We start from the raw sequence: 26,500 nt of genomic DNA on the forward strand, positions 1-26,500 counted from the left end.
AATATACATTCAGATGCGTGCAGGGAAACATTTTTTCTCTGTTCACTCTTAATTTACATCTTGATGAGTCAAATCCCCACTGTTACACTGCCAAGTCAAATAACACTTCATCATCGATTAAAATTGTCCCACGGGATTGTAGAACGCAAACCTCTTTAATGAATTTGGTCCGCTAAATGATTATGGCCAAGAAAAAAACTGTATTTTGCATCTCTAAGCAAAAGTAATGAAGAAGACATCTTTTCAGAGCCACTAGCTTTTGAGAGGGCGAATGATTTGCAGTTTCAACAGAGGAGTATCGGCGGAGCGGCTGCACCGCCCTGGAGGGGGAATGGCCGGCGGTGCCGCCCCGAGTGACCCGCATGGGCGGCCCGGCGGCGGGGGCGGGGCGGCGGCCAGGGGTCTCCAAGGGGGGAGGCAAAAGAAAAATTGAACGAACGGGGAAACCACAAGGTGTATTGGTGCAGCTGTACAGAAGCCAGAGGGGATTGATGTTATCGACAGCCTTTTCGAGCTCTGGGCTAACCATGTATTTTTGCAGGGAGGAGATGCGGGATACGGACACTTTTTGAACGCCGCATCTCGACAGCCCCGTGTTACCGGAGAGCCCGGGGGGAGGCGGCGGCCCGCTGTAGCGAGCCCTGGGCGAGCTGGGCGGAGAGCCCAGGGTGGGCTCTGCAGGCCAGTCCTTCCCCGCACGGACCCTTCCCCGCGGCCGCAGAGGGGCCGGGCCGGGGCCGAGCCGCGAGCGTCCGGGGCGGTCTCCGCTGCGAGCGGCAGAAACCGAGGCCGAGGCTCAGCCCCTCCGCGGCCCGGCCCCGGGGTGGCGGCGGTGCCACAGGCAGCTCCCTCCTCCCCGCATGTCCTGCCCGGCTTGGCCTCCTCCCGACGCGGCGCCTCCCGGCGCTGCCCTCTGGCAGCACGGACTGCTCCGGCTGTCCCGGCACCGACCCAAGAGGTACCAGCACTGTCCTAATTGTTCCAGCGCTATTCCAGCCCTGGCCCAGTCTATGCCAAGACTGCCCCAAGGCAGTTCCAGACTGCACCAGAACTGCCTCGGATGTTCCAGCACTGTCTCGAACGGTGCCACAGCAGTTCCAGTCTGACCCAGCTTTGTCCCAGCACCGTTCCAGGATGTCCCAGCATAATCACAATTGTTCTAATGCTGTACCCGACTGTCCTAGCATCGCCCCAACTGTCCTAGCACTGCCTGACCATAGTCACAGACTGTCCCAGCGCTGCGCCAGACTTTCCCAGTGAATTGTCGTGAACTGTCCCAACACAGTGCCACAGCTGTGCCGGCACAGCTACAGCTCCTCCGCGGGTACCCATCCCACCTGTCCCCCGGGGTGCCCTCGGGCGCAGCTCGTCCCCCGTGTACCGGCCAGGCGGCACGAAACGGAGGGACTTAGCGAGTGCAGCCCCCAGTGACAGTTCCAGGGCCACAGCAAGAGCTAATCGTGCCCCGGGATAGCACATGGCCACTGTTAGAGAGACAAGCACGGGAAAAGGAGCCGGGGGCTCTGCCGATGAGACCCACACGCTGCTTTGCTGTGGTGTTTGCTGTTACTGTGCTCAGGGAAAAGTCAGCAACGCTTCAGCTCCCCAGGAAAGTCCAAGCACGGACAAACCTGCAACTTGGGGTGTCAAGTTTGCAGAGAATGGCCGAAGATACTTTTTTTTTCTTTTTCTTTTTTTTTTTTTTATTCCCGGAAATAAAAACAGTAAGCTGAACGCGGGAGATAAACGACTGTCTGGTGGTAAATATTGACCAGCAGCAGCAGCAGCAGCTGGAGCCGGATCGCCAGCACTGCCAGCGTGTGAACGGCAGCGTTCAGAGGAGAGCGGGAGAAAGGGGAGATCTCCGGGCTGCCGCAGCTGCCTGCACGCCCACTGCCTTCACTGGCTCGAGTGTCTGCGAGAAAAGATAAGAGGCTGGTGCAGAGAAGCAACAACAATAAAAACAACAAAAAAAAAATTGGGAGGAAAAAAACCAACAAAACATTAATCATTTGGAATTAGCTAGAGAACCACTGTCCCCGGCCGGGGCGCACGGGGCAGGTGGCAGCGGGTGGCGGTGGCGGTGCAGCGATCCCTCTGTCCTGCACAGGCCAGCCCAAGGGGCCAAGGGAGGAGCGAGGAAAATGAAGCCCGGCCGCAGGGAGACCCCGCTGCCCCGCTGGGAAACCTGTGGGAAATGGACAAGGCGCCCCGTAGCATGGATGGCAGGACAGGCGGTGACAAAGGACTCCCCCACTCTCCAGAGATGATGGAAAAGGAAAGTCTAAAATTCCCCAAGTACACGTGTTTCAGTTTCAGCGGAGCGGTATGGAAATTACTGTCATTCAGTACCAGGTCCTGAAGGCTTTTCGGGGAGTCAGAAGTCACGTTTCGAAGCGGTGTCATTGTCGTTTCTGTCTTTACATATTTCCAACGCACTGGAAAGTTTCCATTCGAGCAATTTGAATATTTTACAATAGCCACTCTTCCCTGGAAGTCAAAACCAGCCTGGGAAGCAGATCTGCAGCAGGCTGGCAGCTGCTCTTCGCCTCACTTCGCCTGACCAAGAGGTGATAGTAAGGACGGCTGCACTGCCAGGACACTCCGGCTCCTGGCTCCACCACCGCCTCACTGGGACCTTCCCTGGGACCAGAATCGTGTCCCTCAGCAGTTCAGCATCTTCCCCGAACGACTAAATAACTCAGAAGCAGCAGCTAAGCAGCTAACTCAACTCCAAAAGGTCACATTTGGGGGGGGGGGGGGGGGGGGAAGAAGATCCTTAAACAGTTGTTGCTGCTTTTTTGATTTTTTTTTTTTTAATAGGGGCATTCCAGCTTTTCCCGACTCTGAACTTGTTTGCTTAATTGCATCGTTTGACTTTCTGCTAACAAGACGTGACCCTTTGCTTTATTCTACATGTTAAATAACTCCTGATGTGCCAGGAGAAATAAAAGTACCACCAGACACCCAAGGTGCCGAGTATTTTTGCATTTGGTATTTTTACGACGAGATTTTAAATCACATAATCCTGAATTTACACCCAAGTCTGTGCACAGTTTGACAAGACACGAAACCCCGCCTCAATGTCACTGGGGCAGGAGAGGGACGGGGGACACACAAAAATATGAACTTGGGGACATCTCTGCGGAAAAGTGTGATCGAAAACGGGACGCTGAGAAAGCTAACATCGAGGGCATGAGCAGGATGTAGAGCCTGGCACGAAAGCGAGCCTTTACACAGATATTTTGTTATCATCAGAGAAATCTTTGGACTGGGAAACGAAAAGGAGCGAGAAACTTAACGCTTGCGGGAGGGAGAAGTGATGTCCCCTTGTCCATGGTCCCGGTGCCCGGCAGCCCCTCTCCGGCCAGAGGCGGCAGGGCTGCCATGGGGGACATTTATGAAATTATACCCCCTGCTCCTGACCACAGTTCTGAAATCACTAAAGTTTTTTTTTTTTTTTTTTTTTTTTTTTTTTTATAAATTAATTAATTAAAAGGAAAAAAACCGGAAAAGGCAAATGCTCCCAAGGCAGTGTCCCAGTGCTGGGACACTGGTCATCCAGGTTACTGCATTTCTTTTGCTAAGCGCTGTCATTTTTTGCGGTATATATCGTCCCAGTCGTGACGAGAACGTGTTAAAGATCCTACTAATTTACAAGGAACAAAGACACTTTCCAGCTACACTAGGAAAGAAAAAGAAGAAAGGAGAAAAAAAAAAAAAAAAAAAAAAAAAAACCAACAACCCATACCAAACCTCGACTCAATTGAAAACAACGATTTTGTTCTTGGACGGCTACCAGGTTTTTGCTCTTACCGTCCCGGGACTTTGATTTAACCTCAGTAACATCCTGAAAGGCTACAGTCACTTTGCATACATTGCATCGTACCTTTTCGGTCCCGCAATAGAGAGCAGTACCAAGCTGACGGCGGGCTCTCCAGAAAGGTACTTTTTTCGGTAAAAGAAACGTGATGAGCCGCATGGGGTTAAATTAAACCTCGCAGAGATCCAGTTTGTATGAACAAAAATCGCCCAGTCCTTAACAACCTGGTCACACACGCTGGACATGACAACGGTGTCTGAAAAATTATTACGAAATTGCGCGGGTCTAGACACACCCCCCCCCCAAAAAAAAAAAGTATCAGACCAAAAAATATTTTAAAGTGCCCCAAAAATCTCGGCAGAAGTGACCGGTGTTAACTGCGGCTTACTGATCCTCAGCTTCGCTTCGACACGCAGATCACGTCCATTCTCTCCACAGGTTTCCCAAAATCTCGCCTTTCCAGCCCATTCTGGGGGCTTTACCGTACGGAGAGCGATTTAGGGGAGCGGAGGGAGCTCCGCCGCCCGCCCTCCTCCCGCTGTGGGGCTGCCCAAGCCCTCTGGAGGCGTTTGAGCGAGGGGCAAGGGGAGGTCACGGGGTGCTGGGGCTGCCTCGCAGAGCCCGGGGAGTGCAGCCCGGGAGAAACCTCGGTGCTCCCGCAGAATTGCCAAGAATACCGCCGAGGAGGAAAGCGGGATGCCGGAGTCGCTCCTGCTTCGCTGGAAGTGCAGAAGCACTGTGTCAGCCCCGGTACAGCTGAAGCCCCCTCTTCTCACTCCTTCTTCCCTCACTTCTCTCTCCTCCCCAGCTATATCTGGGGTTTTTATTGCTGGGCTTGGATTTTTGATTTTTCGGTTTGGGTTTTTCTTTCATTTTTTCCTCCCTTAAGTGCAAATATCTTCCCTCCTTTGCCTTTGACATTTGGGGCTTATGAGCAAGAAGAGTTCTCTCTTTCCATGACACCGCGGGGGAATTTTAGGGGTTCTTTGAAAAAAATAAAAATCAGGCAGGCGAAGGCGTTGACTTTATTTGGTGGCGGTTGGCAGCACCCGCCGAAAGCAGAGCCGGAGGTGGCTGAGCGACAGTGGCTCATCCCCACGGTGAGGCAGCAGGGACGTACCCCCGTGTCCAGCTGCCAACTGGGAATCTGCTGGTAAACGGGGCTTGGGGAGGTGCCACCACCACACCGAGAAACAACTCTTTCCCGACACCCAAAACCGTAGGAGGCATTTTCATGCCCCCCTCCCTGCTTAGGGGTACGGGGAGCTGCTTTCAGCCTCTGCCTCCGAATTTCGCTGGTTTCTGGTTTCCTAAGAGGAGACGCCGAACTATCACTGTTGCAAGAAACTCACAGCTGCTACAAGTTGTTACTAAAGAGCATCGAATCAAGTCTCTATCATTGCTGTGAGATTTTCTTTTTAAAAATAAATAAAGGAAAGGAAATTAGATTTTCTGTCCTATTATTACATGCAGTAAGTTGCCGTACTGGACCAATAAGAACCTAAAAGTTTATAAAAATATATCAGTAATAATCACAATAATACCAAAAGCAGCGCTCGAAGCCGTGGGCAAACCCGGTAAACGCCTGACCGGAAAACCAAGGCGTTTGGAGCTAAGTTTCGTCTTTTCAGTTCTCCTGCTGGTGGCAACGACGTGTCGATACAGAAAAAGTGAAAATTGAGGGGGAACTGCGGGGGGCAAGGGAGAGGCGGCAAGCGCTGCTTTCCAAAGGCGGAGTTTTCTGAGGTCATTTCATCTCGAGTCTTTCGTCATTTTGAATATCAAAGAAAGCTGACTGGATGATTTTCCCCGTCCCTCGCCTGGCCGGGGTGATGCGGTACCTTCGCGCACAGGTTACTTTAAAGAAGATGTTAAAACATTCAGAGTTCTTCCCCTGACGCTGACCGTGCGTTTGACAAACGCTCGGCGCAACTGTCCGAGCTCGCTGCAAGCTGGATTCAGCTATGAATCTTGGCAGTGTGGACATTTGGAGTTTAATCGTTGCTGCTTTTACTTTACACTACAGAAGAAACACGGGAAGTTGTTTGGTAAGTTTTTGATTGGAACTTCAGAGTTTCCTTCTCTTATCGTAAGAGCAAAGCAGTGTGCAACATGTAGTAACTTTTCCCTGTAAGGCATCTATTTCCCGGTGCAGAAAACAATGACTATCCCTTCGGGATATAAAGTACAGCTCTTAAAAACTTGGGGAAAAGACCTTGTCCTCCGCTTAAGCTCTTTCCCCCTCAAAAACCAGCCGGTAAAGCAGCGCTGAGGCAGGCAAACTGCTCTGTCCGCAAACCTGGGAGGAGGAAAAAAAAAAAAAAAAAAGGCAGCGGAGGCATTCCTTAGAGCAGAAATGAAACCGTCTCGATCCAGGCGAGTTTGTTTGTAAACCCGGGAAGCAGCGAGCCCGGGCGGCGGCGGGGGGGCGGCTCCGCCCAAGGGGTGCGGGGTGCGTGGTGGCGGCGGGACCCGCCGGGGCTGGGGCTGCAGCTGCTGACTCAGAACAGCAATGTAGGTCATAACGAGTTTCCTTAAGTTACCTAAGTTCCAACAATTCAGCTTTTCTTTAGAGACTTCTAAAGTGCTGTTGCAACATTTCTGAACACCGTGGCTTCTGCTGAAGCTCAGCCGCCGGCTCCGAGCCACTGGGCTGCGGCGGGGCAGCGCCCGGGGCGGGCATACCCACTTCGGTACTTATGCCTTTGACATCTTGCTTTTATCATCCCATTTCCACCACAACGCTATTTTTCTTTCTTTACTCTTTTCTCTCGGAATGTTGGGAAAAAAAAAAAAAAGTGCCAACGCGTCGCACTCTTTTTTCAGAACAGAAGCGAGAGAATTGCCTACCTACTCTCTGCTCACTTCAGCTCTTTCCAATAAGGTTTATTCACGGTTCACAGTTTGGATCTATCCTGTATTTCCACTGTTTACTACTTTCCACTACCAGTCAATTTTTACACCCTCAGTTAAAAAGCTGTTAAAAGAGCCCACTTGTGCCAGGGGTTTTGTAAGCAAAAAACCAATCCGATATTCAACACCATCCGTCTTCGAACTACGTAATTTTCGTTAATATTTTTTCTTTCCCCTTTCCTTTTTTTTTTTTTTTCCTGCAACCTCAGCAGAAGAAGCAAAGAGTAGCCACGGCAGATGAGCAAGCACCGTGTTCTGTCGCAAGAGCAGCGATGTGGGACGGAGATCTGGCGGCGAAGTAGTAGAGGAAAGCCCGGCATTCAGGGGACGCCTCAAGAAAGACACCACACTAACGGAATTTATTTTATTAGCTCGAAGCTTTCTTCAGGCATTACCTGTGCTCCCCGCTCCGCAGGGAGCTCCACCACTAGCAGGGACCGTGCGTGGGTTGGGCGGAGCAGGAGAGGGAGAGTTCCGAGAGAATAGCACTTTCCCCCAGAAAATCATCATCGCGAAGGCATCTGTTGTCCGAAGCCTAAGAGAACTCATCCGCCCATAGAACTCACGAAAACAAGGAGCGGGAGAAAAACCTCTAAACGTCACCCGGTTCGACGGCTGTGTTTCTGCAGGGCAAAAATCGCCCGCGGGTCAATCTGGGTTATTTTTAGGGCGCTCACACAGCCGATGTCACGGTCACGCACGTCTTCAGCCTTCCTCCTTCCCTCCAGCTCCTCTCTAACCCCGCAGTGACAGCCCACCGGCCTGTGTGACAGCAAGGAATGATTTTCCTATCTAAACATAGAAAGATTTGCTCAACCGAGCAAGAGCCCCGTAGATGTTTCCCCGAGCCTGTTACAAGTAACAGCACCAGCAGTTCTACGGAGCCCCGAGGCTGGAGCCGGGAGCTCTCGGCAGGCTCGGACAAGCCCGGTCCCGGCCTCCGCCCGCCCGGGGCACAGAGGCTCTGCCTCCCGGGGCGAGAGGGACGAGCCCCCGCTCTCAAAAAAAAAACCCCAAAACCCCCCACCAAACCAACAAACAGACAAACAAACAAAACATCAAAACAACAACAACAACTACTTCCCCAAAAAACAAGTTGAAAGGAAACAAACAAAACAACAAAAAGGAGCACACTTGTTTTGGTTCTTTTCCAGGCTTGCTACCCTGCGCCGTCCCCGCCGGCAGAAAGTTCCCCCCCGTCCCGCGGCACCCGAGGGCGGTGGCCGGGGCGACCGTGGGCGTTCAGGACCCGGAGGGAAACGAGCCGTGGGCAAAGCTCGGCACCCCTTCGGGAACACGTTCCCCCAGCCTTGGCGGCGGTGGAAGGCCCTCCTCTGGTGTTTGCAGTTTTCTTTGTTTACATTCAGTTTAGAAACATTGGCCTTCGTCCAGAAAGACGACGGTTCCCCTTCTCTCTCCCCCCCATTCTGTGCCCCCTCCCCCCGCTACTTCTTCGGTGGCGGAGAAAATACTTAAGTTTCACGACCCCCAGGTTTTAAAATGTTTTCCCCTCGGCTCCCCTGATTCACCCTCGGCGCTACCTCGTAAAGAAAACGGAGCCGGGTGGTGCGTGCACCTGCCCTCGGAGCTCCCAGCCCAGGGGGTCGCAACAGGTTCTACCGGGAGACGCAGGGTACCGGCGAGCCGATCAGCGCCCAACCGAGCGGCGGGTCCCCCCCTCCCCGTGGCCCCGCCGCTCGGCTCAGCGCGCCTCGCCTCGCCGCCCGCGGGGCGGTGCTGTGCGGCGGCAGCCGGGCGGGGAAGCGGCGCGGTTCTCCCCGCCGCCGCCGCCGCCGCGGCTGCACCGCCCGGTTCTCCCCGTGGTCGCGGCGGCGGCGGCGGCGGGTGGGGGAGAGCGCTGAAGTCGCTTGTACTCGCCGGGCTTGCACATCCCCCCCCGCCCCGCCCCTCCACCCCGATATCTTCCCCCACCACCCCTCGGCGAGGAGTAAGTGCCACCGCTCCGCCTTCTCCTTTTCGCAATGTTGACGCAATCTATAAATAGTGGAACAAAAGGACCAACTTCCTCGCAGCTTTGCTGAAACTGCACAAAAAAGGCAACCGGGGGGGGGGGGGGAACACACGCGCGGTTATTTTTTGATTTTATTTTTGTCCGGTTAAAAGGCGAATCCTCCTCCTCCTCCCTTCCTCCCTCTCTGTCCTTTCCCCCCGCTCCCTACTGGAAGATCTTTTTTATTTTCCCTTGCTGCCTCCTATCCTGGCAACGTCCTGCGAGTGGCTATTTTGCTTTTGCACCGAGAGAAGAAGCTTCCCCCCTCGCCCTCTCTTCTGACAGTAAGTGCCATTTAGCTACTGCCTTTTCGGGGACTGGGGCGGGGGGGGGGGGCGCCTGCTCGCCTACCTGCCTGCTGCCCCAGAGAGCGGGCAGCAGGGACCGGGAGCTCCGGGGAAGCGGGGGGAGCTTTGGAGGCAGGGAGGGGACAGCGCCGCGGAGCGAGCGGGGATGCGCGCAGGGGGGACGGGGCGTGGGGGACCCCTGGATTTGGCCGGGGGGGCCGATGGGTGAAATGAGGTGATCGAGAGAGGGGACGGCGGCTGCCGCCCGCCGAACAAAAGCTGACGCTGATATTAAACGGGCTTTTGTTAGGGGGAAGTGAGTGTGCGTGCGTGCGTGTATGTGTGCGGGGGGGACACCCCGCCCGCAGCAAGTTGCCGTGCCGCGGAGGGCACCTCAGACTTGTTTACCGCTCGGCGCGGCGCTCACTGGCGTGTTTACCCTGCACACACGGCGCGGGGCTCCCCTCCTCCCCCAGCCCCATCCCTCTTCCGTGCCCCGGGGAGGGGAGGGATGAGCGGAGCGGGGTTTAAAGCGGCGTTGGGGGGGTGCGCCGTCTGGAGATGCTGATACGATCACGCGTAAAACAACCACCCCCCTCCGGTTTGCAAGTCGGATCGGTGCAAGCGCAGGCAGTCACTGGCCGGAGGGAGAATTACATCATCCCCTGCTTCAGCGATGCTACCTTTCGTGCCGCTACCATGCGCGCAGGGAAGCAACCGGGGGCGCGCCTGACGCCCCCCCGGGCCGGCTCGGTGCCACCCTGGGGGCGGCGGGGGGGAGCTGGGGGGCGGGGAGGCGCGCCCCCGCGTCACTCACACACACACACGCCCGCCCGAGTGTTTACAGCGCTCACACAGGCGTATTGTGACGTCGTCTGAGTGACAGCCCGCCGCGCCAACGGGGGGGGGGGCGCGGCCCCCGACGCCGCGGCAGAGCACGGGCGCCCCGCCCGGCCCGGCCCGGCCCCCCCCGCGCCCCGCGGGACCGGCGCCGTGAGCGGCTCCGCGGGGCGCGGCGGCGGGGGCTGCAGGGCCCCGCCGAGCCCGGCCCCGAACGCATCCAAAGTTCAATCCAACTCACACGCTCCAGCACCAGCGTGGCTTACACGATGCCGATGGGTTTGAGTTTGTGACGTTCTGTGACGTTTTAAGCGCACGCTGTAGAAGGGAGAGCTCGTGAGAGAGGCGAGGTGTATTTGCAAGCGTGGGGTGTCCGTGAGGTTGTACCGCTCCCTCCGGGAGGGAGCGGGGACGCGGGGGCTGGTCTCTTACCGGGGAGCACGGTCCTGATGGGACTTTGGGACAGGGACGCCGTCAGCGTAGAAGCTGTCATATCGATGGCCCTGTCATATCTGGACACTTCATTGTCCAGAGTGAACAATAAAAATATTGTTGTTTTTTTTTTTTAAGGGATATAAACTTAAGTTCCGAGGACAAAAATCTAAATTTCACACATCATACACTTTCCCCAGTGTTGCAAGTGTAATGTTACAGGGTTAGAAACTTGTTGCAATATGCTATTGAGCTGGAAAAAAGTGTCTGTGGGGTTTACTCGGCCTGTGAAAATACTGAAGCAGTACTTACCCACTGCAAAGTCAATAAAACTGTATCACACTAAAACCAACAAAAAGTGCTTCACAAATTGATATTTGTCAAGAATTGTCTGCCAGAATGCAGCAGTGTAAAAATTATTGCCAAAACACCAGCATCATCTACTTGCTGCAAAATTCAAGTAACCACAAAGCCCATTTAACAGTACACACAGTTTTTAATGTGTTAATGGTTTGGGATTCTTCAAAGCATATTACTTTTTGAAGTCTGGGTGTTTCTATTTGTGCAGAAATAGACTGAGAAGCTTTGAGCTCCTACTGTTACAAAAGTTAAAAAGAAACAAAGTTGAGCTGCTAAGTCGGCAGTCTGGAATGAGTCAATAGTATCTCCTTTGTCCTGCTAGCTTTCTCTGCTGTGGTGAATCTTTGCTCTATTTCCTCTGCAAAAGCAAATGAGCATTTCTACCCTCAGCATATTTAATACACTTAGTAGAACACCTGGCTTCTAAATAGTCTAAACTACCAGTAATATTCCAATGTGTCTGCCTTTCCCAGCAGCATACAAAAGTCATGCTATCGTCAATGCCAGTATGCTCACTTCTTTAGCCACATAGATACTTCCACATTTTCCATTATCTATATTTATAGAGCAAATTACTCTTGCTTTGTTGTAGTAAGCCTTCATAAGGGAACAAATATGCCTTGTTAGAGTACTCCATTATCCCTTGTTTTTTTTGGTTGGTTTTGGTTTGTTTTGTTTTTAAGGAAAAAAAAAAAAAAAGATTGGGCTGGAGACATGAAGGACATGTAAATAACTCCCCTCTTCATTTACTTGGGGATTCCCTGGGAGTCTTAGAGGGCAAGGAGGTAACATAGCTGGCTTTTACAACAGGATGACAGGTCCTGACACAGGGTCACAGAGAATCTATGCTTGGCTAGCCCTGTGCTCCAGTTTTGTTTAGCTGGTAGCTAGTCCCTTGAGGGATCAATGTCAACTTAAGCATGCTAACTTCTACAAGCAATGGGCTGGCCAGTGACCAAGAGCTTTGACTGGCTCTTCCAGGGCTCCCTACTTCTGCTGCACTTGGAGCTTGAGTGCTGCTGCCAGGCTGCTTCTGTGGCTCTGCAGCTTGTCACAGAGAGAATTAAAGGCAACAGTACAAAGCAAGCGCCAACACTGCCTGTTCTCTGAAAACAAAAGGTGGCTAGATGTATTAGGTGGATAGGAAAAGCAGCTTGGGAAGGGACATGGCTTAATGACTGAGGCACAGAAACTGGAGCCAACTCCCATCACCATGAGCTAAGTTTCTGTGTACCTCAAAGCCACTTTCCCCTTAAATTCTGGCCTTGAATTGGTATCAGTTGTTCTACAGATCTGCCACCCTCTCAGACATAATAAACAAATGGCAATTCAATATCCTACACATAAAGGTATTAGATATCAACCTACTTTCTCTTTTAAGATATGTATATCTTAAATTTATTGATTAGGTAATAAGGTATATGTGTGTGTGTGTGTATATGTGCACACACATACACACCTCACACTGTCAGTCTTTTCTGGTTTAACTTTCAAAACCCATTGGAGATTAGAGTTGGGTTACTAGAGTTCAAAGAAGAGTGAATTTGTATTAAGTCACTGGGATTGAAACCTGTATTTTAATATGTACAATATGTAGGGGTTTTTTTCAGTTTTATGTTACAGCATGAAGGCTTTTTAAGTCTGCAAGATCAAGATAATTCTTTGTGTTTATAAAAATAAGGCTTGTTTGTTATTAATTTATCTAACTCTGCTTTTCTTTTGATACTTAAAGTACATAAATGTGCAATTTAGCACATGATTAGCTCGATGACCCTTCCTTTCCTTTTTTCACACTTGAAAAAGATTATCAGTCAACTATTGCTGTATTACTGTATATGTGACCAGTCTGTCTCTACCATTTGATGTCTGATACTTTTAGTTTTTTTTTGTAGTCTTATTTTTTTTTTTAATGCAGGCCTATAATTTCTAATGATAACAAGCAGTTTTCTCTGATCATCATAAAGGCCTATGCTATGTATTTCTACAGTTTTCATTTAAAACTCTGGACACATTTCCATATTTTCATTTGTAAATGGTTTTACTAACTTACATTTGCAAATTTGCCTGATTCAGACAGCACAGTCTTCCTGGTTCTGCAAGCAGGCAGTTCCAGTGTTTCAGCTTTTGCACAGTAGCACTTTAACAAGCAGCAGCCATGCATAACTAACAAGACTGCAAGTCCAGTTACTGCTTTTTAGAAGCCTCTACCCAGCTCTTATGTTATCCAAAATGTCCATTTTATGTTGTTGCAGTCATATGACAGCACTACTAACAACAGGAATGTGCAGTGGTTATTTACAATGGATAAGATACAGGGGGAGAAAAAGAAGTTTTAAAAAATGGAGCCTGAGGTGTAGGAAGAAAGAAGAACAGCTCCAGTTATCCTTTTATAGTAACTGGTGTTTTATGGAAAGTGGTTAAGAAAGAAAGATTCTCGCTTCCTTCCAGCAGTTAGCCAGCGACGGCATGACACTTCCAATTGAAGGCTGATAGCATTCTTGGATAAACCCTTATGCAGGTTTCATATCTAGTACCTAGTATTGCTCAGCTCCTTCAGTTGAACCTACTTTTAGATTCTGGGTCTTACTCTCAGACTATATTGATGGATGTCTAATAGAACAGTTTTAAAGTTTGGCATTAAGGCTTCATAAAAAGTAACATATTCTTGTGAATATTTTAAAGTACTGTTGTAGGAAAATATAACACATTAATAGATTATATTAGCTAGACAGGGCATCACTTCAAAATATGTACATGTGCATATTGTGTGCAATTATGCGCATATCTTGTGTGCACAAGATACACCTAGCACAGGCTAAAAAAAGTGTTCTTAGCATGGATTACAGGTATAAATTAATACTTTGATGGATGGAAACAAGGAATTCAGTAGTAGTTCACCAGATGAGAAATATGCCTTTAGACTCCAAAAAGAAGTAAAAAATAAATATTCTGAAAACTAGTCAACACTAGCTAGAAAAACAGATTATTGAGATGGCTGTAATTTTTAAGGATTTTAGTGTCCTCCTTTCTGTCTGAATGTGTTATTTGTGTGAACATCCTTTTTCATAAAGCAATGAATTTCACAAAGATTCCACTGTACAACACTATACTGTTTGGTTGTCACAACTACTGACTAAATATTAATTTTTGTAATCCTTCTAAGTTAAATCTATAAACTCCTATATCTGGATAACTTTTTAAACCATACACATAAGTGAAACTCTCAACAAAACAATTTCCTGACTTACACATTGTCCATCCTTGTTTTGAAAAATTTGGTTAGTGATTTACATTAGTTTGTCAATTTTATTAGTTAGATAGAGAAAAATTAGATAGTCTCTTTTGTTTTGAAGTGTGTTTCATCTCAGTTTTATTACTCTAAGGAGAGCGATAAACACTGCAGGCTAACTAGGAGTTTGACATTAGTCAATCACTTTGGTTTCATAACTCCTACAGATTTTTATCCCTTACAAGCAACGATTTACATACCATTGAGGGAAAATGAAAATGACGGGGAATCTCATTATGACACTGCAAAGTGTTCTTAGTTTCTCCTAACACAGAGTAGATTAAACCTGGCCTATGTCACAAGAAATGTGAAGGGTGAGAGCAAAGGGTCCTTTCTCATAATACTCATGCACAATTAATGCTCTCTTTACCCAATAAAGAAAACCAGACCCAAAATGAGGAGGAGGATATGGACTACTATTCTTTCACCTTCACTCCCCACCCCCATGCTCTGAGCTGTGAAGAAAGGATCAGGTTGCACTATTTTAAAAGCTGGTGCAGTACGCACACTTCCTCACTATATTGGCAAGCACTGGGAGAAAATATCTGTCAGAGCTCCCTGCAGGAGTTCCTACTGCTCCATAACACTCTTTACTCAGGACCGTGACTTCTCAACAGAGCCGAGTCTTCAATAAAGTGATGAAAACTTCTCCCATAAACATACAATATTTTTAGGGACATATACAAATATCAGTATTATTGAAATAACATACCTTTGACACATGGCTTTGAAAACTTCATGCTTCAAATCATAAAAATCAAACTATCACAGTAGTTCAGCACTACAGGCAAAGTAGACCTGTAAATAAATTAAAAGAGAAGTTAAGCAATTTACCATAATTTCCTAAATATGCTTAAATAAACAGGATTGATTAACACATTAAAGAATAGAGTTGCTCTGTCTTTCATCCTATACTGTCTGAGCACAGGTTTCTGGTTACTGCTCTTATAGACACTTCAAGTAAAATCACACTGCTGATGTTAAATCTATATCAAGGTAGAAGATGGATGATGCTTTGGCCAAAGTTTGGAATGGAAGTCTAAACAAGGGCCATAATCCTGTCCTTGATTCAGAATTTCACCAATGGCTTTTCCATTCTAAGACAGGGACAGTTAAAACTGTCCTACATCTCACTAAATCTAAGAGATAAAATAATGCTTGCAGGATGTGCCAATGCCACACATACTAGGGTTATAAAAGTCAAAAATAATCCAAGATCTGAAATAAGTGTTTAGCAACATTTTGTTTACCTGTACATTTGTCTTTTTCAAAATATAAAACTCACAGTTCCCAAGGCAAGGTGCCTAGTTAGCAATGCCTAACAGATGTCAAGAGGCTAATCCAACTATGAAGGTCTCTCTTAAGAGGAGTTCCCATGCCATATCATATCTCCACATAAAAAAAAGAAACCCAAAATTACAGTGATTGAAATTCTCACCAGTCTTCCACTCTCTTCAGATTAGAGATGAAGACCTGACTGGAAAGGGCACTAAAAGCCTCATATCTCACCCAGGGATCCTCCTGCAGGAACTGTGCAAGGAAGCCATAAGCCACCTCCTGTTGGAATAGGGCAAGTTTTGCACTGGGAGAAAGAGTCTGCACAAAGCACTGCATAAATGCTGGGCTGAGCCAGTGGCACTCAGAGGCTAGAAGAGCTGCATCAATCTGTCAAATGGCCTAACAGTGAGAAGGAATAAATCCTGTTTAGTCTTGCCTCATCCACTATTACCTGAGCTCTGAGCGTTTTAAACAAAATCTCATTCCAGGCTTAAAAGAAGCTTGAGGTCTATAGATAAAAAGCTATATACTACATCTAGGGACTACAACTGTAGTTGCAAATAATACACAATTTCAACATACAGACTGGGAGATATTTCATTTGAAAGCAAGAAGGAAAATAATGACAGGTTGTGTCATGTGACAAAAAATTTACAAGTAATAGCAAACCTGTCCTTTCCTTATGCATAAGAGTCATCATTCTAGAGGGAGAGCCTGCCGGAAATATGAAAGAGGCACATTAAAATGGAAGGAAAGATAAGTTTAATGGAAGATGCTGATCTGGATGACTGAACTCTTCATCAAATGAGAAAGCAGTCTCCTATTTACTTTCTGATGCTGTGTAAATGAGTGAATCAAAGCCCATACATTCTCTTGCAAATCATGTCACGAGGATTCTATGTCTCTATGCTCCCGAGGTCATGAGTGACCATGTACTGACCCCTGACAGGCTGCTGCTGCCTTTCCTTTAATACACTTCCCTAACCACTTGAGCCCTATGAGTGCTATACATTGCATGCTTCCTACCTTCCTTTCTTTTATTTTAGCAATCTATTCCCCACAAAAATTTCCTATAATCTTGTGTGTTTCTCTACAACCTTTCTCATACTTGTGAAGTTTCTCAGTACTTAAGCAGATATGTTAAGGAGTGAGGAAAAACATAAAAATATAAGATTATTTCAGGGAGACACTCAGCAAGTCTTCAGAAAAAGGAATACTGTATTTCAAATGAAATAAGATTGTTTTCAACTGGAAGAGGCTCACGTTTATATTACCAGTGAAACTTCTGCTGAAAGGGGAGGAAACAGTAACTGTAGACAGTAGTTCAAAAGGAAGTGCCGTTACAGTACAGACCAAAAAAAAAAAAAAAAAACTTCTTCTTAGCAAGTATAAAATATGTAATTAATGCTGAAATTCTGCATATGCCTTAAATACTGAGCTGTGAGTGTATATTGCTCTTTAATGTGTCCAACAGCCTTAATGCTGAAACCTATACAGGGAAATAATTATGACAATAGCATTCACCAAACACAAAACTGAGATATTCTTTCATTGAAACTCCTCCAGCTCTAACAAAGACAGCATTCAAAAAAAAAAAAAAAGAGAAAAAAAAAGAAAAAAAAAAAAGCAAACAAACCACAAAACAGAGCGAAAAAACCAAAATAAAACAAAAAAACAACCCAGCATTCGAAAGACCACTGTAGATGCTGGACATACTGGACATAGACTGATTCTTGAGTCAAAGACAGACATCTCCCACTTCAAAAGGAGCAACTCAAACAAAGAAGAGACCTTCAAGTTTAAGACTTTCAAGTTTCAGACCTCTAGTTTGAACTTATCTATGTTTTCACACATCAGTAGGTTCAGTGGAGTTAGAAATATCCAGTACGTGTAAGGAAAACAATCTCTATCAGTGGATGCAGCATGAACATGATAACGTATGTTTCCCAAGCCCAGAGCAATTGCCAAGCAATTACTGTTCGTCAAGACAACACACTTGATAGTCAGGGTCATCTAACCCCAGGTCACCTCCTTCTACCTTACGGCGAGGCAGGTCTCAGTAACTCAGCTGCCCAGCTTTCTTTCATGTGCTCTGAACCCGAGCTGCAGGCGCAGGTTCCCTCGCTGCACGCCGGAGAGCCGAGGGAGGCGCGGTGACAAGGGCTCAGCTCCCGCACGGCGATGACTCAAACCGGCAACAGATGCTGGGGTTTTGTTCCCAGGGAAGGAGGGCCCGCGCGGGTCAGAGGCGACTCCTGACAACCGATTATTAACCAGGGCTTTCTAAAGCACTTGCAAGGCCCATATTGTGTTTGTTTAGGACCCAGAACTACAAGTGCATGTTATAAGCAGACTGGGTGAATTGGTTTGTCTCTGAGTTCAATTACCAATTCTAGCTACCTTTTAAAACAGAAAAGAGAATGGCCTTGTCTTACGCAGTCTATTTTGGTCCAGTTTTATATTTCCTTTTTTTCCCCTTTCATTTTAAAGACCCTTATTCAATTAAATATATCCTCTTTATAAAATATTATTATTTTTGCTATCTAGATTGTGATTTCATGCCTGCACAATTTTTATTTGATCATTTATATAAGGAACTTCTTATTCTTAGTTTTTACATCTTATGGTAGAACATTTTATGACTTCTCTTTACCATGATTTTGTCTTCCAATTATAATTTCTAAAAGTGCATATGTAGATGGAAAATGGAATTCAATTTAAATGTAGCAAAAGAGCCCTTAATTTTTTCTCAGTTAAATTAATAGCTATAACTGTACACAATGAGTAAGAATAAAAAACTTATCAGAACATACTGTATTGAAAACTGATTTATTCAACAAGGATGAATCACTGCTAGTTGGTGAACTTAGGTGATTATTTCTGGCTAGCAGGACCTTCAAGACTGCACAACTAGTACATCTCATCCTCTTACAGATTTCATTCATGGACCTAATGAGAAAAAGTGAATTACCTGCTTTTTCATCTCCCAGTAGATTTTTCAATTTTGAACATACTAGTCATTAATATAAAGTAGATGAGTACACTAAAAGAGAAAAAGAGAAGCTATCAGAAGCTGGTTCCACATTCTGCAGATTATAATACCAAATGCTCTGCCAGTGACTTCCACGCCTTCAGTGGCTTGACTTTATCTAAAACTTTGGCATAAAAATGTGTGGTATGGTATTTTTATTGTGTTATTTTAAAATACTACAGTAAATTTAACCTTAATGCTGGCTGTCCTAATTTAATCATTAATTTTAAGTGGTCCTGTTAAAAAAATAAACTTTTAATTTAAAGAAAGCATACATAGAGAACTCATTAAACACATATTAATCATTCCAAGAGACCACACAAGTAACAGAAAACATGATTTCCCTCCTTTCTCTTATAGCCATTTAGACTATAATATGTTCAAACCAGCATGGTCCCTACTGTGCCTGCTGGTGCACATGCAAAGTTAAAGAGACAGAGCCCTGGCACAGAGGTTTGCTTTCATCTCAACACCTGAGGCATTCGAAGTAAGAAGCCAAACAGGATAGGCTTCTTCTTTAATGCAGTGGCTGTTCAGGTGCAGATTTATCACCCGCAGAGGGAAAGGGTGAAAGGATACTATGAAGAGCTCTAGATCCTTCCCTGTTCCTGCACCCATTCTTGTCCTCCTCAAGCTATAGCTGCACCTCTGCCTATCTACTGAAAACTGAACAGACTTCGGGCTAACCAGGGAACTGAACATAAGAATTCACCATCTTAATCTCTGCCAAAAATAGAGACATCATTAAACTTCCTTGTCCTTGCAAAGTGACTTAGAAGGATAAACCTACTGTCAGGACAATTTCCCAAATTTAAAGGGAAAGTTATTTCTGAGAATTTCCTATAATTGTGATCCTGGCTTGCTGCATTTTGTAATATGACTTTCAGATTTGGTATCACAGATCTGTGGATTTGATCTATTCACTTAAGATGGATCAGAATGAAATTCCTCCTCCTCCCAAATTACTGTGATGCAAACAACACTATCCCATGGATTTTCTGTTATTTTTCTTGCTCTTTTCATTGCTGGGCTCAAAGATTTCCTCTCTGTAATAAATAAAAAAGCTAGTATAAGGAACAAGAAAAGTCACTACTCATAATTATAATGGTAGTAACAAGTCTCTAGAGAGAGAAAGAAGAGTAAAGTTTGATTTAAGGAAGGGCAAGATTAGGTGAGAAAAAAAGGAGAGGTAGAGGCATTTCATTTATATGTGTTAAAAAATCTTTGAAATACTACAGATTGGGAAGTTAGCAAAGTTGAGAGTAACTTTGTAAAAGGAATAAGAATGCCTAAGGTTGATTCTAGTTGATTGAATTCAAAGAGGGGAAAGTCCTGAAAGTATTTTGTTTCATTTTTGCAAAGACTAGGAGTAGGTCATAAATCATAAACAAACTTTGTTTTAAGAATACTAGAGAGGTTAGACTGGTTCAGGCCGGGCATACACTTGGCTCATTTACCCATCTCCAACAGCTGACAAAAGCCAATTCTTATCCAAATATTCCTTCAGTGAACAGCAGGACAAGGACACGCACTTGATAATGCTCATACATTCCAGCATCCAACTTGGTTTTAGCTTGGAGGATTTCCTGAACCTGATGTCGTTTGTTCAGTCAGTGGCTTTCACTAGATCTCTCTTCCAGGGCTTTGTGCAGTCTTTCCTTAGATTGTTGCGCACTTCGCTAATCTATACTGTCTTTAGCAACAGAATGCTGTGAGTATAATACCCATGAACATATAAAGTAATATAATTTATTGTATCATTTACTTTGAACAGGCCTACTGCTGTCCTCTGATTCACCCTTATTTTTTATTGATAGAGAAGATGAAAAGTTGATCCTTGTTCATCCTTTTTGTTTATGACTTTACAACATTTATTGTCGTTGTGAAAATGCAAATTTTGCTGTTAGTTAGAGGGGTGCTGTAGTTACAGTGTCTGAAGAAGACTGCATTGCCCCAGGGATGGATATCTATTTCTTCTTAGCTCTGCCAATCAACCACCAGTCTGCCTGCTATCTGTGGCAGACGCTGAAGCTGCTATTGCAAAGAAGTTCTTCCAAGATCCTGGGGAACTGGAAGCCTAGATAAGCACATTCTGAGAGAACCATTCTTTTCCACTGTTAGGGAAGATGCATTAGAGGAAAAGATGCAGTCATGCATATTGTGCTCTTAAAACCCTGCTGGTCTTTCTGCAAGCAGAATCTAAAAGAATCATGGGGAGTGGAAATAAAGAGAAGAAAATTTGCCACTGCACAGAAATCAGCCCCATTCCAAGAATATTACTTTCTAATAACTAAAGCTCAAGGAATCAATGTAAACTTTAACTAAAACTGGAAGCAGAAAACTGAAGCTAAAGTAGTTCAAGCCTTCTCTAAAGGAGAAGGACATTGTTTCTAGAGTAGACCTTAAGTGGGCACAGTTAACATTATAATGAAAACCACAGAAGCTTGTGAGAGTTTCCTATTATTTCGGTAGGAGAGTCTTAATTCATGCAGTATTCTCCCATTTTCCCTGCCGTGTGTTTTACAAGACACAAAAATATTTTTCAGGCAGACAGGAAAGCACAGTTTCTCTTAGTAAAAAATTATACAGACAGGTAAAACAGGTCTCCATTTTTAGGCAAAAATATAAACAAAACCCTTTCCTAAATCTTACTACAAGTTAAGGTATATTGTATTACTGCACAGAAGAAGATAAGCAGCTATTGCAGAAAAATGCACTTTTAGAGAAATTATATAAACTCTACTTAGTGTCAAAATTATTTAAGAGTCCTGTACTATTGAAGTGGAAGAGGCTAAGGGGACTGACCTTGCCAGGATACTCAAACAGAAAGTCTTTTCATTCATGTTTTTGAGTTACTCTAGTTAAAGTGAATCTATTTGACACAAAACGATCTGCACTGTTGCAAAATAGTTTCTGTCAGCAGATTTCACTCGGGCAATGGCCTGTCTATCAGCTATAATCATTCCAGGTTTGGCTGCAGGATCTGATTATTGTTTCAGAAGGGGATGTCCGGCTAAGCAGGTAAAGAGAATGTACTGAAAGTTTCACAAGACATAAGAAAAGATTTTAAAGAAGGCACCCAAACCCCTGTTATAAACAGGTAAACAAAACATTTTGTCAGGAGCTCTCAGCATCCCTCTAGTTAGAGCAGGACACCTATTTGTATCTGTTATCAGCAAGCACACATTTAGAAGTCCCCATTTGAAAAATGTGACTCTGGAAGACAGGTCAGTGCCATTGACTCTCTGCTATGATGGCTAGATATGCTGAAGGTTAGAAAGGCTCAAGGCTCTAACGTTATCAGCTCTAATCCCAAATGTTTCCTCATTCTGTCTGGCTTAACTTAGAGCTGTATGTCACATAAAAGCTCCTGAGGATGGTCTTGCCCTCACTGGCTTGTTGACAAAAACATATGATTAATTATCATGTTGGCTATTGGCACTTGTTTGGGAAGTCCCTGAAAAACAAACCTGAATTTATTTATTGTTCAAGGCAGAGAGTACCGGCTGAAATATTTATGTGGAGAGCAGGCATCTCCTGAACATCACAAAGATTTTGAATGTCAGCAAATCCCTGTCTCTGAATAGATCTGTCTGTCCCCCAGACCCTTGGTACTTCAAGGTAAGAAGGTGACACTGTAATAAGTATAATTCATTCGAAGTTTAATGAGGAGAGGACTCCTTTGTGTACCCCCAGACACATGATGCAGCAAGTACCAGGTCATTGCAAGGCTGTGCTTTCAGAACGTAGCTCAAGTACAAAATGTTTTGGGAGAGACTATAAGTGCTGAGAGGTTTTTACTGATCTTGAAAGATGACCTAGAGGCTGATTCAATCAACCTGTTGCTGTCTACAACCTCTCCTCTGGGAAATAAAAAGCTTTTCATAATTTGATGTCTAACAGTAAAACCATAACAAAATGTTTTAAATTGATGTTGTTTCTGTAAGTCTGAGAACTGTTATGACGATATAGTTTTAGACCTGTGTGAACTGAATCAATGTTCTGTTGTGGTACTACACCTCAATGCTTTATCTTCTGAAGCAGGCTGTGGTGATGGCTACTTTTTCTGGGAGGAGGCAGGGTGAACACCAAGTCAACAGAAAATTCCTGTTTGGTTCACAACAAAGACTCAAGAGTAGCACTGTGTCATGTAATCCAGAGTTCCTACGAGGAATCTAATGTCTTTTCTCTGCTGCATGGATCCCTATATAAAAATAGACATTTTGCAGGCTGGCAGTTCAAAATCCCTGAGGATTAGTGATTGGTTAGGAGATTATGGATACTACTCCAATCTGATTTTGAAATAGCAAGTGAAATTGCTGAGGCATTGATAGTTGACACTAAACTGCTAGGCCCTCACCCTTCCTGTAGAGACAGAAGGTTCTGTCACTGATTTGGAATGGTACATTTGCTTCTGCAATCAGTTGTAGAAGACACCCTGTTTCTGGTGTTTATTGTTTCTAATAAGCTGGACAGCTTGTTAGAGAATGAGAGAGGAAAGCCACGAGGCCAGCAAGTCACTCAGCACTATGTATGACACCGTGCTGAAATACAAAGACAATCACTACTATTGGGGCTATAAATATATAAGGCACTTAACACAAAGCCAGCCACTATCAAGGTCCATGCAGAGAGTATGCAAGTAATAAAATTAGTCTTTTAAGGACCTGAACTTTAAAATACAGAAACCAAAGACATGCTATATTGCTGAGGAGTATTTTATCCCTTCTACATGCATGGGCAGCAACTTGTACTGAGATTCACATTCCTCTTGCCTCCATCAGACTTCCCTGCCAATGCAAGTGGATCCTACTAATGGATATGTCCCAGAAGATCAGAATCCCAGCTTTTAGGACTCTGGACAAGAGACAGTATCTTAAATCATAACTATAGCTTTACTTGTATAATTTAGAAATAAACTGATCTCTGTTTAAGGGAAGTCTTCTCCCCACCCTGTCTCCCTTCCCTGCTCTCTGTTTCATCTCAGAAAGAGGAAATGTTACTATGGGATATGTTGCTCCCTGAAGAATCACACTAGGGAAAATGTTAAACACCAGTAACCTATGACTCCATTATCCATATACAAAGAGGTATATCTAGTATGTTAACTCAAATTGTATTTTGCTAAAGGTCTTTAGGGGACTTAATTTATTGTATGAAATTATACTATTACAACTAAATACATGCATTGCATGATTTCCATCTCTGTGTTATGATGGAAATAATTAAATCATCCATGTTTGTATTCACATGGCTATTTAATGCCCTGAGGTCAGTGGACATGAGGGTGCTTCAGGTGTCTGCTGATACCATTTAATGGAACTTTTCATTCAAGTAACTTGTCCTTGCACTCAAGGGGCACATGCCCACCAGCAATGAGACACTTCTGCAAGACCACTCAAAGAGGCATCAAAGAACTTCCCAGAAAAGTTATTAATGTTCTTCATTAAAATTGGGCAATTAAAGTAACTGTCTGTGTTTTGACCAACTTAGATGGAAAACTGGGTTATATAAATTAACACATACACAAACTGAATTAATAAAGTAATTATCTCTTTATGCTGTTGCTGTACCTCACATTACTAGTCTGGAGAGCCCAAAACTGCATAGAAATGCAATTTCTAGTTCTTCAAATAAAATATTTTTCTTAATTCTGACATTTTCTTATTTATTTCTCAAAACTGGCCAAAAAACCTTTAACACTCCTAAATATTAACCATTTCCAGCCTAAATCTTTCCGATGTTCAGTTTGTACTACTTCATTCAATCCAACTGCAGTTATGTTAAATACGGGGATTACATTACATAATTAAATCTGCTAAAAGAGAATAACTCAGAATAACTGCACACCATGTTCTACCAATTCTACTCCAATCATATATTCTTCTGCCAACTTAAATAAATATTATATCATTCCAGTTTCCTTGCATGTGAGGCTGTTTACCTCACTTAATCAAACTGCATATATTTTTTCTTCCTAACCACCCTTTAATTATTCTGGTTTTGCATGTCCCTATTTAATCTGTAAGTAATATTTTCAAAATTATTAAATGATAATTTCATTAACACCTTTCAAAATGGGAGTTATATCCATCTATATAGTATTAACTGTATGTTTCTGAGTACCACACTACTCAAAATAGATACAGTCATCTTGCTGGGAATTGATTTCTGTAGTAGTTGCACTGGACCTCATGCAGGAAAACTAAATTTCTCATCCTAAAAACAAGACAACTGTAGGTTTCAATTGTAAGTAAAAGAAGCTTTAGTATTTTTTCTCCATTTGTTTAACTGATTAAGGCATCTTGCAATGTAAAATCATTATTCTCTCTTCAGGAAACATCTTGGATCAGAAATTACATTTTTGACTTACATGAGAAGTCAAGTCACACAACTTTCAGAGGCTTCTCAAACGCAGTATTCACTTCTATCCAGGAATTATATTTTCCTATCCTTGTAAAAAACTGTAACTTAAGCTTTCTAAAGTTATTTGCTAGACACGTTCCTCTAAAAACTTCTCTGACCTACACTGTTTTCCTTCTACATAAACTGCATTAATATAAAGATGCAGTGTTATGGGAGTCATATTTTTGAATAATTCTATTCAAGCTGACAACAATCTTTATTCAAATGGGCTTGTATCATAAAGGTTTTAAGACTTTGGTGGTCTCTTTCAAAGTTAATTCTCAAATAGCATAAGAAGATGCCTCCTACTTCAACAAGAAACAACAAAAAAAAAAAAAAAAAAAAAACAACCAACAAACCACAAACTAAAGCCAGGTAAATCTAAATGGTTCAGGTGCAGTATTAAATGAAAAAGTCTTACTGGAACTCTTGGTTCCTTATCAAGACAACAAGATAAAATGAGCCAGAAAAGCGAAGGGATGCTACTTTTGTTTTTTCGTCTCTGAGGTGCTAGCTGAGTGAAAGCTATTTGATTCTCTGTACAATACTTGCATTTTTAATACAGCTGCATCTCATAATTGAAACTTTTCTAACACAATTTGAGGGAAGAAGGTAGAATAAAATGTCCATTTGCAAATGTTCACAGCCTTTCCTGTTGCAGACCCAATATAAGAAAAACCACCGGAAGATGAACACTTTAATTTGAAGACTTTAATTAATGTTTGATGCAAACACATAAGTCTTCAAGCATCTAACATAGTACAACAGAGTAATAATTATTAATACCTTTCTCATCATCCTTCAAGTTGAATTTCTAAGAGAGAACAGACATGATAGCCAGTATTCTGAATAGACTAAATTCTGTCAGTATTCTGAATAGTCAAATGATCTTCATTCCTTCAATATTCTTGTTGTATGTTACATATTTTATGCTCTAACAAAAGCATATACATGGATTATACCCATTTTAATCAAGACTATGAATGTTGGCAACATGAACCATACATTTTCTTTAATATTGTTTTTGAGTACAGAAAAATAAAATAACTTGAGGTTTGGAGCAGAAATACAAATGATTCTTTCTAATATCACTAATTTCACTTTACGGTTCCATTATCACAGCATAGATACTAGGTTTCATTTTTATTACTAACAGACTTTATTTGTCACTGTAAAAATAGCCTGTTAACCACAGAAAGTAAAATTCACCATCAAAGTTCTGATTTTGTTTAGGAATCACACTTTTTCAGATATTCTGTCAAGTAACAAACCCTAGTTATCTCTATGTGACTTAAAAGAAACTACATGTATTTTGAGTTCAGATTATTTCTCTGTAATACCTACAAAGCTATACATACCTGAAGAGCATGTGCTAGAGATAATTAGAATTCAATAAAAAAGGGCATTGGCAATGATGAAATTAGCTTCCTGACCAGAAAACCAAAGAGTGAAAGCAGAATAATAGCACTGCTTGCATGAACAGGTAACATGCTTTATCCTTACTGAGGATCTGTAAATAGAAATTATATATAAATAAACTTTAAAATTTAATTAATGAAAATTAAAGTACACAAAGGCATGCAAAATTCAAGAATATATCTATTAGAAGAAAAAGAAAGCTATATTTATGATGATTGATCATGCGTTGACTATACAATTTTATCTCCACATTCCAAATTTATTTTTGAAGTTACAACTTAATATTTTGGGTTATCTATTGTGTGAAGCCAACAATAATGGAAGAAAATAGATGTAAGACCATTATTATGACAGAAACATTTTGTCGAATCTGTTCTAAATTGTCAAAGAGGAAGATGCTGCAGCATCACCA

The 26,500-nt window shown here is 44.0% G+C and overlaps 2 long non-coding RNA genes across 7 annotated transcripts in view; one reads left to right on the forward strand and one right to left on the reverse strand.

Annotated features, from left to right (window-relative positions):
• The window catches only part of LOC137469422 (uncharacterized), a 75,105-nt gene that overhangs the window by 26,952 nt on the left and 21,653 nt on the right, over window positions 1-26,500 (reverse strand). Inside the window, exons 4-7 of one of the 6 annotated variants that reach the window (XR_010996495.1) lie at window positions 26,028-26,179; window positions 14,668-14,753; window positions 12,717-12,934; window positions 10,783-11,024 (exon numbers count right to left, since the gene is read on the reverse strand). This is a non-coding gene — a long non-coding RNA (uncharacterized lncRNA). Of the gene's footprint in view, window positions 1-10,782; window positions 12,935-14,667; window positions 14,754-18,046; window positions 23,247-26,027; window positions 26,180-26,500 lie in introns of those variants that run through there. The other 5 variants (XR_010996497.1, XR_010996492.1, XR_010996496.1 and 2 more) reach the window with 5 other exon arrangements.
• LOC137469423 (uncharacterized) overlaps window positions 8,891-26,500 on the forward strand; it is an 86,306-nt gene continuing 68,696 nt past the window's right edge. Inside the window, exon 1 of the long non-coding RNA XR_010996498.1 lies at window positions 8,891-9,031. This is a non-coding gene — a long non-coding RNA (uncharacterized lncRNA). The remainder of the gene's footprint in view (window positions 9,032-26,500) is intronic.

The sequence above is a fragment of the Anomalospiza imberbis genome, chromosome 2, assembly GCF_031753505.1.
Source record: "Anomalospiza imberbis isolate Cuckoo-Finch-1a 21T00152 chromosome 2, ASM3175350v1, whole genome shotgun sequence".
In the NCBI taxonomy this organism is placed as follows: Eukaryota; Metazoa; Chordata; class Aves; order Passeriformes; family Viduidae; genus Anomalospiza; species Anomalospiza imberbis.